Genomic DNA, 13,511 nt, shown 5'->3' with positions numbered 1-13,511 from the left:
ACAGTCACGTCGCAAGATACCAATTTTGGTGTATATAAAGCTAGAGAAACGGCCGCCAGCGCACCATGAGCGTGGCACGTAAGTCATGCTGTACATGACATGCGTGTCATGATTTCCATGTTAACTCGTGTTATTTATGTTCGTTACACAGTCACGTCGCAAGATACCAATTTTTGTGTATATAAAGCTAGAGAAACGGCCGCCAGCACACCATGAGCGTGGCACGTAAGTCGTGCTGTACATGACATGCGTGTCATGATTTTCATGTTAGCTCGTGTTATTTATGTTCGTTACACAGTCACGTCGCAAGATACCAATTTTGGTGTATATAAAGCTAGCGAAACGGCCGCCAGCGCCCAATGAGTGTGGCACGTAAGCCATGCTGTACATGACATGCGTGTCATGATTTTCATGTTAACTCGTGTTATTTATGTTCGTTACACAGTCACGTCGCAAGATACCGATGTTGGTGTATATCAAGCTAGCGAAACGGCCGCCAGCGCCCAATGAGCGTGGCACGTAAGTCATGCTGTACATGACATGCGTGTCATTATTTTCATGTTAACTCGTGTTATGTTATTTATGTTCGTCACACAGCCACGTCACAAGATACCAATTTTGGTGTATATCAAGCCAGCGAAACGGCCGCCAGCGCACCATGAGCGTAGCATGTAAATCATGCTGTACATGACATGCGTGTCATGATTTTCATGTTATGACTTGTCATTTATGTTCGTCATACAGTCATGTTACGCCATACCAATTTTGGTGCGCATCCGATTAACCAAGCGACCAGGAGAGCACAAAGTCGTAGGCGGCTAGATAGATAGATAGATAGATAGATAGATAGATAGATAGATAGATAGATAGATAGATAGATAGATAGATAGATAGATAGATAGATAGATAGATAGATACGCTCAAAGTCGCAGAAGTTCGCTAAGAAATGCTTCGCATTTAAAAGTCATGTAATAAAGAGAACAAGAAACGGCAGCTCAAGATTACAGTCAAGAACCGAAACCGAAACGAAAGCTCTTTTTTGTTTCGGCGGCGATATCCTGTGCGAAGCTGTGGAACTAACCCCCGTATTCACAAACGCTCCTCGACTCGACCCTTCACTCGAAACGCTCCTTGAGGGCCGTTTTCCGATTCACAAATCGCCCTTCACTCGAAACGCACCTCGACTTAAGGAAATCTCGAGTGTTTCAATTGAGATTGTCAAGGTAGCGCGGGAGCTACCTTGAATCGTTCCTTGAGTGAAGTTTCGGCGTCAGCGCGTGGCCTCCGACATAGCGGGCCGCGCGCTCGTCATTTCGGAGGCCACGGTCAGCGTGGCATCCATGCGGAGCGTCGCTCACTTGTTCTGCATTTCCCGATGGATCAAGCTGCCGCCCTGCCGCTGCCTTTTTGCTTTCGACAGTGAAGGTGCGCATTTACTATGTCTTCGAGTGGTTCGGCAACGGCTCAGGTGTACTGTGGCTGCTGTGGCTCCGAGAGAGGCGGGCATGATGTCAAGAGGACCGCGCTCTTGTGCCGTGATGTGTTGCATTCCGTGCATGAGCCAATGGATTACCTGCTTTCGGATAGTCATCGTGCGAGTGTTCCAAGTCTTATACTATGGTCGCCAGTGCTTTCATGTGTATTTCATTGAAGACCTTACGCCGCATCAGTTCAAACCCGGTGCGAAAGACTGCGCGATAGCGAAAGGAAAGTGAAAGAGCGAACTTTTCTCCAATTAATGGGTGAATTATTCGTGCTAGCTTCATGGGTGCGTACCTGACTATTCATGCGCCGGCATTCACCGCACACCTGAGCGGCTTTCGCTCATGTAAATCTTCACTACCCTAACCGAATACGAAGAAGCATACCTCTGCAAGGAGATCTTCCGTATCAACGTGAAGGTGCGTTCTTCTATTTTGTTTTTCACATTTTCCCTGTGTTTGATCAGATCCATATTTGGGATGGTTTATGGCAAGCAAAAGACAATCTAATGGGGTACAACGAGAGTGCAGTTGCTAGTATTGAAAGTTATAACTACGTAATTCGTAGCTTCGTTATACAGTATTTATGTAGCCCACAATATTTATGGACGTCCAAGCCTACCTATATGAAATTAACCAGGTGGTGCTGCAGTATGAAACCCGCATGTATGCAAAAATGCGTGAAACGTATCAAAACACAAAAGATACAGCAGAGAAATGAATGAATGTTTTATTTTCGAGCTTAATAACACTGCTTCTAATTAAGCAATGACGGCAAATTTTAAGAAAACAATAGCACACGCAGTGTAATTGTAGATGCTTGAGCCATTATATAATGAAGCTAATGGGCGTTGGATAGCCATACGTCTGTTCAGATGCACAAGTGCCTGGCCCAAACATGTATCAAAACAGTGAAAGCTCATTAAGTCAACAAAAGACATGCCTGTTCTTCAAGGCGAGAAGTGCTGAAGAATGTGCTTAGAACGAGAAGTAAAGAAAAATGCAGCTTTGATGTACCACTATGTTCATTATTTATAACCCCTTTCTTTTGTGCAGGAACCTGGCTGCTGAGACTAGAAGATACACCAACACTCTTTACAAATGTGCAGTATTTGCAGCATTTGCATGACTGTATACAACGGAAGAAAAGCTGCAGTTAATAGCTGCACCGCATGGATTAGTCACACTAGTGTGGCTACCACCTGTATCTTCTTTATGATGTCCTACAAGCTCGAATTTCATGACAGTATGTAGGCTGCATATGCTTTATTGACGGACACCTTGCAGCTTTACACACTTGTATTTTGTCAGCTACGTTATTCTTCATCAAGCACATATAATAAAAATTCATTTACCCTTTGCAATTGATTTAGAGTTATCTCTGTGCTTTCGTGTTCGGACAGGATCGCAAAAACCTCATCTGCTCTGATTATATAGAAAAAGCAGTTCTACAACAATCAAACACGTTCTATAGAATGCAGCACTGTTCCTCTTCCATGGAAGGGAGGTGGCGCGGTTCCAACAGGTAGGCAAGCTGATTTTACTTGATAGCGTATATTTACAAATATTTACACGGTTCTTGTGACTAGAAGTAGCTGCGATGACTGCAAGGCCCTTCAGAATCTTTCACAATTTCGGTGCTGTCGTCTTCGTTGAATCAGTAGAGTAGTTTACTCTGCTTCTTTGCAACAAATCCGCCCAGGTTGAGTGCGTCCACACGGTCGTCGTTAAGGCAGAACAGCACTAAAAGGCAGAAACGGCTTCAGTCTCGTGATGTGCAGAATAACAAAAGATGCTCTGGAATGCCAAAGCGTCCCTATACAGCACAGACGCCCTCCTCAGCAGGTATTCCCAGGGGTCACAAACTGCAAATGAATGCCAAAACATCAGTACACAGGGCACTCGTGCACTAATTACAGGTTGCCTGCGCTTCCAAAATAAAAATACATGACAAACATTTTAAAATATGGCCGTTGCGTCCACTAGAATTAGTCACGTTAGGTACATCGACAAATGCACGGCGAATAGAAAAACGTTTATGGAAGTAATGAACTGCTAACTTATGCATCATCCGAATATTAAAACTTTGCATAAAGTATACCTGATGTCAAGAAACGCTGTTAAGAAGAAACCAAACACACATCACTCCAAGTTAACCGACAACATACGCTGCCAACTAAAAAAAAAAACGACTTTAAAACACTGCTTCCGTCGATAGTGGAGAAAACACAAGCGAATGCTTTCCTCAACCTGCTTTACAGTTTAATTTGAACGCTCTACCACATGCATAACATACGTACTCCTTAATGCGACACTGCGATAATTATGAGTAGCAGCTGCGAGCAGTCTCTACCGCATTTGTAAAATAAACGAAGCGGAACCACTACCAGTGTCGCGTTAAATGTCTCAAGAAATGAAATGAGAAAATAACAATTGCACGGGCTCCTGTAATTATGAACTATGCTAGCACTCCGCATCGAGAGCAAATTTAACTACGATAAGTAATTCCTGCACACAGTGCGGTGGCGAATTCACCAAGCATATCAGTATAATGTGATCGTATGTAAAAATGACTCACCCGCATTATCCGTTCTGCAGCTGCATCAATGAACAGAAGGCTCTCAGCAGCAGGAAGCTAAACAAAACGACAAATCGTCCGTGCGATGGGCCCTGCTTTTCGTTATCACTCAAGTAGTTCGTCAGTCACCATGGCGAAAGCTGGGTCACGAACAATACACAAGTAGACACTGCCGTAATCATATACAGCGATTAACAGACGCATGCGGCATAAAATAAGTTAAGCGCGTGGAAACGATCAGCAGCAGACACATCGGAATCAGCTGTTCTTTCAGCAGCCGGGATGCGACTGTTGCCAGATTTCAAGTGGGGGTTTCGCTTACTCTATCGGCTCAAGCTTACGGAAGCTACCCTACAGATTTAAAGGCGTGTATTTTGCCGTAACGTCGACTGATAAAGAAGATTAACTAAGAAAACCACATAAATATTGAGCAGAAACAGCTATTACCTAACCACATTAGGAATATTCTCGTTATCAGACGCCACTCGAGTCAAGGGAGCGTTGGCAAAGTGTCCCTTGGCGAAGGAAAGGCCGAGGAGCGTTCTTGAAACCCAGCGGCTCCTTGAGTGGAGGAGGGCGCTTCGCCTTGACTTGGTCAAGTCGAGGCGAAGGCTCAAGTGAAGGTGCGTTTAAGAATACGGGGGTAAGTCACGGGCTGAAAAGGAAATGCTGATCCGTAGCCACGAATCGAACCGATGAGGGCGCGGTTATGCCGCCCCCTGAACTTGAGCGATTAGCTCGCTCGGCCACAGTGGACGCCTTGTCGCCTGTGGTAAGCAAGGGTTTATCAATTTACCACAAACATTTGAACAACCGCGCTTCAAAAAACGCGTTAGGGAACAATGTTATACCTATTGCGGCAAGTTGAGAATGGCTTCAAACGAAAGCTGAGTGTTAGGACTACATGTGATTTCCTGACCATTAACATAACTTGCTTAGTTTTACGACAGTGGCCGTTTTTGTCTCGAAAAACAGGCCACATTTTTCGCCGTTTCCATAGACTCCCATTGTACAATCTTTAACTGCTCTGGGAACAAAACTGAAGCTTACTGCAACATGATCGCTGCAGTCCTCTCGTGCGTTTAGGTTCCCAGAAGCGCTCTGTGGTCTGCGTTTCTCAACATTCACCCTCTACACCTAATTATTCGGGAAAAACTCACCTGTTCCATTGAAAACGCGCTAGCTTCACGCCGGGGCCGCCAGGGGCGCTGGCTGTGATGTGTCCACAAAGCTGGATATGTGTGTTAGTTTTTTCGCTTGCCGGTGTCTGCTTAGAATAAAGGTGTTTGATCAATATCGACAATTGCTGGCGTTTTACGTGCCAAACAAGGTATGATTATGAGACAGGCCGTAGTGTGGGAATCAGGATTAATTTTGACCGCTTGGGGTTCTTTAATGTGTACATAAACCTCAGTACGCTGGTGTTCTTTGTATTTCAACCCCATCGAAATGCGGCCACCGTGGCCGTGAATCTGTCCCGCGCCCTCGAGCATAACAGCGCGACACCATACATGCTATGCTAGCACGGTGGTTTGCTTGATCAACGTCTGCGACTGCGGGCTGGGCATCATACCATGGCAGAAAAAACATTGACACAGCTACCCCTTGCCTCTTAGTTATTTTACTACAGTAGTGGGCAGCTGGTATCGACGCAGCACGTACTTATCAACGGAGACTTGTGAGCCTGCACTAGCTTGACACAAATCCCAGGACGCAACCAGAAAATGGTGAGGACGGAGTGGCCACCACGGCACAGCACTGTCTCTTCGACGCCGTATGCACAGACGCAGTCTGCTTTGCAGGGCTTCTCTCCATTTTCCAGTGCTTTCGTGAGAAAGTAGCCTTCAGACAAAGTTATTTTTTTCTAAACCATAGAGCAGTATTACTGGCGCAATGAAGCACGCCAAAATGAAGCACGGGAACGGCGCACGCGCGTGCGCTCACCGCCGTACAGTGCGGCCGGTCGTCTGAGCGCGAGCGGCATGGCCTCCGAGATTAGCCGGCGGCGCGGAGGAAATGCGAGCGGCTGAGTTATGTCGCGACTCCCCGTCAGGCACCCTTTTTCGGCGCGCCACCTATCCAGCGCTGGTCTCCCATAGCCCGTATACAGTAGCAGCGGTGTGATATTGCCACGCGCGTTCCTTATTATCACTTTTGTTGTATTCGGTTTTCGCCCACAGAGACTGTCAGCAACGCTCAGCGCAAACCGCGCCTCATTGTTCGAGAAGCTTCGCGATTATTAGATGCGTAGCAGCTCTTTTACTAGCCTGTGTAACGCTGTCCGTCCGCACAAACGCGAGGAAACGCGCTTCCCTCGGCGCAGGTGTTGGAGCGGTGCCAAGTAGGTCACGCCGCAGCTGGGCCGCAGCTCGCACGCTTACCTCGCAGGTGCGCGCGTACGTCACTCTCTCCCTCACCCGCCAGAGCGCCGCAGCTGCCGGCTGCCTCCCGTGTCTGCGTTTGAAACAAACGTTTACACCAGTAAACGCTACACCGAGTTTCGCTTCAAACAAATCTTCCAGCGCTCACCGCAGCACCCGCGATAGCGCCGTTCAACCCGTGACGCCACCCTTGCGCAACGTAGCTGCTTCGCATCCCATCAGCGTTCCCTTCGGGGAGATGGTCCAATTTTTTGTAGATCGTTTTGTTAAGATTGCGCGCAAGACGCGAACACTCGAGCTTATTCTAGATCTTGCGCGACAACCAGCGCTAACGCTGGAATATTCGACGGCACATGTATAAATGCCGACGCGCTTCACCGCTTGTCAGTTTATCGACGGCCGACACTCCGTTCGCCGCTATCAGTGTACAGTGCGTAGTGCTGCTGTTTGACTTTCCGTTTCCCGGCCACATGTTCGGCCAAATAAAGAGTTTCACCTTGGACACGTCACCTGCGGTCTTCGTCGACGTCACGACCACGTGACATCTGGTGGAGGTGCTGCTTCTTTCATGTACCGGACGCCCCCATCCGGCCGTCAACCCAGCCCACGTCGCGAAGAAGACACCGACACCATCAGCGACAGTAGAGCCAGCCGCAGGCTGATAAGACTTCCCCCTCAATTTGGACTCCTACCGGATAAGCAAAGAGCCACGGCGACGAAGACAACAGCGACGATGACAGCCACTGTGCCGCCTGCACCGATTCTGCTCCGACAACCCAGGGAGCCGCCAACGTTCCGCGCTTCATCATTCGAGGACCCGAAAACCTGGATTGAAACGTGCGACCGTGTCGCCGCCTTTAACAAGTGGAGCACCGAAGACAAGCTGCGTCACGTCTATTTCTACCTGGAAGACGCGGCAAGAACCTGGTTTGAGAATCGGGAGTCCTCACTTCAAACCTGGGAACTATTCCGCAGCGCATTCCTGCACACGTTCGCAAGCGTTGTACGCAAGGAAAGGGCCGTTTCCTAGCTGGAGACCCGGGTGCAGCTACCAAATGAAAACGTCACGACCTTCACGGAAGAGATGACTCGACTTTTCCGCCAAGCCGACGCTGCCGATGCCCGAAGACAAAAAAAAAAGTCGCCCGCATCTTCCCACGGGGGGAACTCGAGTAAATGCGTCGCAGAGTGGTGGGGGTATCGCGTGAATGTTGCGTAATTGGGTATGGTTTGGGAATGCCTAATTGTTACACGATGCGCACACCAAGTACGACTTGAACGGCTCCAGCGTGCACGAAGTTCCGGGTCCGCAGCTCGCTTCAAAGGCTTGCGTTCAGCGTCGTATGCTCGTCTCTTCGCAGCCTTGTCTTCTGCTTTGCTTGCTGTTGTTGACGCCGACGACGGTGAGGGTGGGGTAACGTTGCCTTGAACGAGTGGGGGGACGCTGATTGAAGGTACTGTTGCTTCCATCGCATCTACTCGAGTCAAGCAAAGCGTCAAGTCAAGCGAAAGCCAAGTAAAGACGCCCTTGACTGAATTCTGAACGCGCGCTGCGATGCTTATATACAAACCACCCGCGTTCGACGGAGAGGAGGGAGGGACAGAGAGGTGGGAGGAAGAGAGGGAGGGAGAGGAGAGGCTTGCTACCTGCACGAGACGAGCCGAGCATGCGCAATGGGGGTGTGGACGGCGCCGCCGACGCCGCAGGTGCGACTAAGAAATGCTCCGCATTTAAAAAGTTCGCCTGCTTATGCTGGGTGTAAAAAAAAACTGTTCGCGGCACTTGTGCGTCACCCGCCCACGACGGTCGCCGAATTCCTCGCCGACGCTTCGACAATCGAGAAAGCGCTTGAGCTGCGAACGCGGCAATACAACCGCAGCTTCTCGGCCACAAGCTACGACAACGTTCAAGCACTAGGATCCGCCGACCTGCGTGAGACGATCCGAGCAATCGTGCAAGAGGAGCTGCGAAAAACTATACCTTCACCGCAACCTCAAGTAGATTCCGTCGCCGACGTCGTGCGCCAGGAGATCCAGGAGTCACTGGGCGTGCCTCAGCTAGCAGAGCCACAGCCGCAAGATATAAGCTATGCTGCTGCAGCCCGCCGTCATGCTCCTCCACGCCCACGCCGAGACGCCGCACCGCCGCGGTACCGTTGCCAGACGCCGCCGCCGCCACAGACGCCCTAGCGTCCGCCGGTCGGCCAGCGCTACGCGCCACGGAAGACCGACGTTTGGCGCGCCTCTGACAACCGCCCGCTCTGCTACCACTGCGGGGAGGCAGGCCACACGTACCGCTGCTGCTAGTACCGGCAGATGGAGCTACGCGGATTCGCCGTCAACGCGCCGCGCCCGCAGCCAGGCGAACGGCCTCGTCACATCGACGACTACCTCACCGGAACACAGTGGCAAGAACGACGACCTTCCCGCTCGCCGTCGCCCCGCCGCTACATGTCACCGCACCGCCGGCAGTACTCTGGCCCGAACCGGGGCCGGTCGCCTAGCCAGTATCCGGGGAACTAAGAGCAGCAACCGATGGAGGTGCGGTTGCTGTACGACCAAATGCCGAAGATCCTCCACGGCCGCTGACGACGACAACGCGACGAGACCTGCAGAACACGACGCGAAGCAGACGAAGCCCTGCCGACGAAACCTCGCGGACCGAAGAAGACCCGATGACGCAACATGGAAGCAGGGGAACAAACCGACGCAGCCGTGACCCGACGCCGCGACCCAACCGCGACGCAAGATGACGAACTAGCGACCTCGACGTTCTCATCGACGGTCACAACGTCACTGCTCTCGTCGACACTGGGGCCGACTATTCCGTCGTCTGTGGGCCATTCGCCACCAAGCTGAAGAAAGTAAACACCGCTTGGAGTAGACCCGTAATCCTGAGAGCTGGAGGCCACCTGATAACGCCGGTTGGTGTCTGCACGATGAGAGTCACCATCAATAACCGGACTTATCCTGTGAGCTTTGTAATCCTACAAAACTGCTCCACGGATGTGATACTTGGAATGGTCTTCCTAAGTGACCACGGCGCCGTCATCGACCTGAGGTCTGAGTCGATAACACTAAGCTCACACAAAGCGCTCCCGCCCCACGCGACGCCAGGGAACCATGCATTGAATGTGATAGAAGAGCAGGTGACCGTTCCGCCGCGCTCCAGCGTCATTATTTCCGTTGGCACCAACAAATCTGCGAACCTTAAAGGCGTCATCGAGGGCGATCAGCACCTACTCCTGAAACGTCAAAATTTGCGTCGCAGGAGGTATAGCCGAGCTGCGTGACGGTAAAGTAAAGGTAGTGCTGACAAACTTCAACCACGAATATAGGCACTTCACCATTGGTACGACGGTCGCCTACATCGACGAATGTGTGGCCGCCAGCAATGCTTCCGCCTTCTTCGATGCCGCCGAATCTGCTTCGACGAATCGAGGTCCCGAAGGAGATTTTGACGTCAACCCGAGCCTTCGGAAGGTCAGGCAAGACCAGTTCAAAACCCTGCTCCTGCAATACAAGGACTGCTTCTCGTCGTCAACAAGATTTCCACAGACTCCAGTCGCGAAACATCGCGCCATAACAGAAGAAAGTGCCCGACCAATCCGTCAGAGCCCGTACCGAGTTTCGACGCGAGAACGCTAGGCTAACAAGAAACAGGTCGACGAAATGCTACGCGACCACATCATCCAGCCGTCCAAGTGTCCGTGGTCGTCACCTGTGGTGTTAGTGAGGAAGAAGGATGGGACCCTACGTTTTTGCGTGGATTATCGTCGCCTGAACAAAATCACGAAAAAGGACGTGTACCTTTCCCACGTATAGACGACGCTCTAGATCGACTCCACAACGCGAAGTACTTTTCTTCGATGGATCTCAAGACGGGCTACTGGCAAATCGAAGTCGACGAGAGAGACCGAGAAAATCCTGCCTTTATAACACCGGACGGCCTGTTAGAGTTCAAGGTCATGCGCTTCGGTCTTTGCTCGGGACCTGCGACATTCTAACGAGTCATGGATACAGTATTAGCTGGCTTGAAGTGGCAAACTTGCCTTGTTTACTTGGACGACGTCGTTGTGTTTTCCTCGAACTTCGACGAACACCTCCAGCACCTGGAATCCGTACTTCAAGCAATCAAGAACTCCGGGCTCACCATGAAGCCAGAAAAGTGCCGCTTCGCGTACGAGCAGCTCCTGTTTTTGGGTCAGGTGATCAGCAAGACTGTAGTGCGCCCAGACCTGCAGAAAACGGGTGCCATCGCCGCTTTCCCGCCACCCACCGACAAGAAGGCCGTCCGCCGATTTCTCGGATTGTGCGCCTATTACAGACGCTTTGTCAGACTTTTCACGGATCGCCGATCCACTAACGCAGCTCACGAAGACCGCCGTCGAATTCTGGTGGCAAACAGCGCAAGTCGAAGCATTTCATGAACATAAACGATGCCTGCAGATGCCTCCGATACTATCGCATTTCGACGAATACGCCGATACGGAGATTCACACCGATGCTAGCAGCGTAGGACTCGGCGCCGTCCTTGTGCAGCGGTCGGACGGACTGGAAAGGGTTATCAGTTATGCTAGCCGGTCGCTGTCTAAGGCAGAGGCCAACTATTCCACAACAGAAAAGGAGTGCCTCGCGATCATCTGGGGTCAAAGTTTCGCCCCCTACCTCTACGGCAGGCCCTTCAAAGTTGTGAGCGACCATCACGCCTTGTGTTGGCTAGCTAACTTGAAGGACCCTTAAGGTAGCCTCGCACGGTGGAGCCTAAGACTTCAAGAATTCGACATTACCGTCGTGTACAAGTCCGGAAGGAAACATTCTGACGCCGACTGCTTGTCTCGTGCCCCCGTCGACTCACCAACGCCCGACGACCAGGAAGATGACAGCTTCTTGGGAGCCATAAGTGCCGACGACTTTGCCGAACGACAGCGAGCCGACCCGGAGCTGAAAGGTCTAGTGGTATACCTGGAGGGCAGGACCATCGTTGTCCCAAAAGTATTCAGGCGAGGATTGGCATTTTTCTTGAAAAACAACGTCCTCATAAAGAAGAACTTCTCTCCGGCCCGAGCCAGCTACCTTATCGTTGTACCTTCGGGACTGCGACCAGAAATTCTGCATACCCTGCACGACGACCCGACGGCTTGACACCTCGGACTTTCCCGCACGCTCGCAGGAGTACAAGTACTACTGGCCGCGCCTTGCCGCTGACGTCACTCGCTACGTAAGGACGTGCCGAGACTGTCAGCGACGGAAGACACCGCCCACAAGACCAGCAGGCTTCCTTCAACCGATCAAGCCTCCTCAGCGACCATTCCAGCAGATCGGGATGGACCTCATGGGGTCGTTCCCAACGTCGACTTGCGGAAACAAATGGATCGTCGTGGCTACCAACTACCTCACCCGCTACGGCGAAACAAAAGCCCTGCCCAAAGGCAGTGCCGCTGAGGTAACCAAGTTCTTCGTTCAGAGCATCGTCCTTCGACACGGCGCCCCAGAGGTTCTCATCACCGACAGAGGTACGGCGTTTACGGCTGACCTAGCTAAGGCGATCTTGGAAAAAAGCCACACAAGCCACCGCCGGACCACCGCGTACCACCCACAGACCAACGGCCTGACCGAGCGTCTCAATAAGACCATCGCAGACTTGCTGGCCATGTACGTCGACGTCGAACACAAGACGTGGGACGCCATCCTTCCGTACGTGACCTTCGCGTACAACACGGCCGTACAGGAAACGACGCAGATGACGCCATACAAGTTGGTCTACGGACGGAGCCCGGCAACGACGCTCGACGCCATGTTATCAAGCGTGACCGACGAGGAAAACATCGACGTGACCACCTACCTACAGCGCGCCCAAGAAGCACGACAGCTCGCCCGCCTTCAGATCAAGAACCAGCAGACGACAGACAGCCACCGCTACAACCTTCGACGACGCCACATGGAATACCAACCCGGTATACATACACCGGTGACAGTGTATGGGTGTCGACGCCAATACGCCGACGGGGACTTGGTGAGAAGCTTCTTCGACGATAGTTCGCACCGTACAGGGTACTTCGACGCCTCGGCGCACTTGACTTCGAGGTTGTCCCTGACGGCATTACGAACTCTCAGCGGCGCCGCGCGCGACCTGAAGTCGTTGATGTGTGCGCCTGAAGCCATATTACCCGCGTTAGTGAATCTGAGGACTGTACTTTTGCTTGATTATTGTACTATCCTGCTTGTGCTTATTGTTTATTGTACTTTCTTGCTTTATTGTTGTTTTTTATTGTTGCATGCATGGCCGCCCTTCCCCCCCCCCCGTGTTCTGTTTTAAGCATCGGGACGATGCTTTTTCAGAGGGGGGCATTGCCACGTGCGTTTCTTATCATCGCTTTTCCTGTATTTGGTTTTCGTCCGCAAAGACTGTCCGCAACGCTCAGCGCAAACCACGCCTCATTTTTCGAGAAGCTTCGCGATTATTGTAGATCGTTTTGTTAAGATTGCGCGAAAGACACGAACACTCGAGCTTATTCTAGAGCTTGCGCGACAACCAGCGATAACGCTGGAATATTCGACGGCATATGTATAAATGCCGACGCGCTTCACTGCTTGTCAGTTGATCGACGGTCAACGCCCTGTTCGCCGCTATCATTGTACAGCGTGTATTGCTGCATCTTGAGGTTTCATTTCCCGGCCACAAGTTCGGCCAAATAGAGTTTCATCTTGAACACGACGACTGCTGTCTTCGTCGACGTCACGACCCCGTGACAATATATCGGAAATAATGCTATAACAAATAGTTTTTTCTTCTTTTCGGCTGTTTACACGTATTTCGAAAAGCACACGTGGTGCACGGAGTTTCTTATAAGTTTTATCTAATTTAGTGTATTCATATCAAAACTAATAAATTTGGCGTTTTTGCTCCATTTCTCTCGCCGTGGCAAAGTACCACTATGCTGAAGACAGGTGGCACACATATCCAGAAGGGTGCACTATTGGGTTTGACGGTAGAGCATACTTTAAATTTCAATAGGGAGCGCAATAAAAACAAAGTGATGCGAGCGTTCTGTTCTTTGTCTCCTCTGT

The sequence above is a fragment of the Rhipicephalus sanguineus genome, chromosome 6 (assembly GCF_013339695.2).
Source record: "Rhipicephalus sanguineus isolate Rsan-2018 chromosome 6, BIME_Rsan_1.4, whole genome shotgun sequence".
NCBI classification, from domain to species: domain Eukaryota; kingdom Metazoa; phylum Arthropoda; class Arachnida; order Ixodida; family Ixodidae; genus Rhipicephalus; species Rhipicephalus sanguineus.
The sequence above is the reverse complement of the archived record's forward strand: the minus strand, read 5'-3'. Positions refer to the sequence as shown.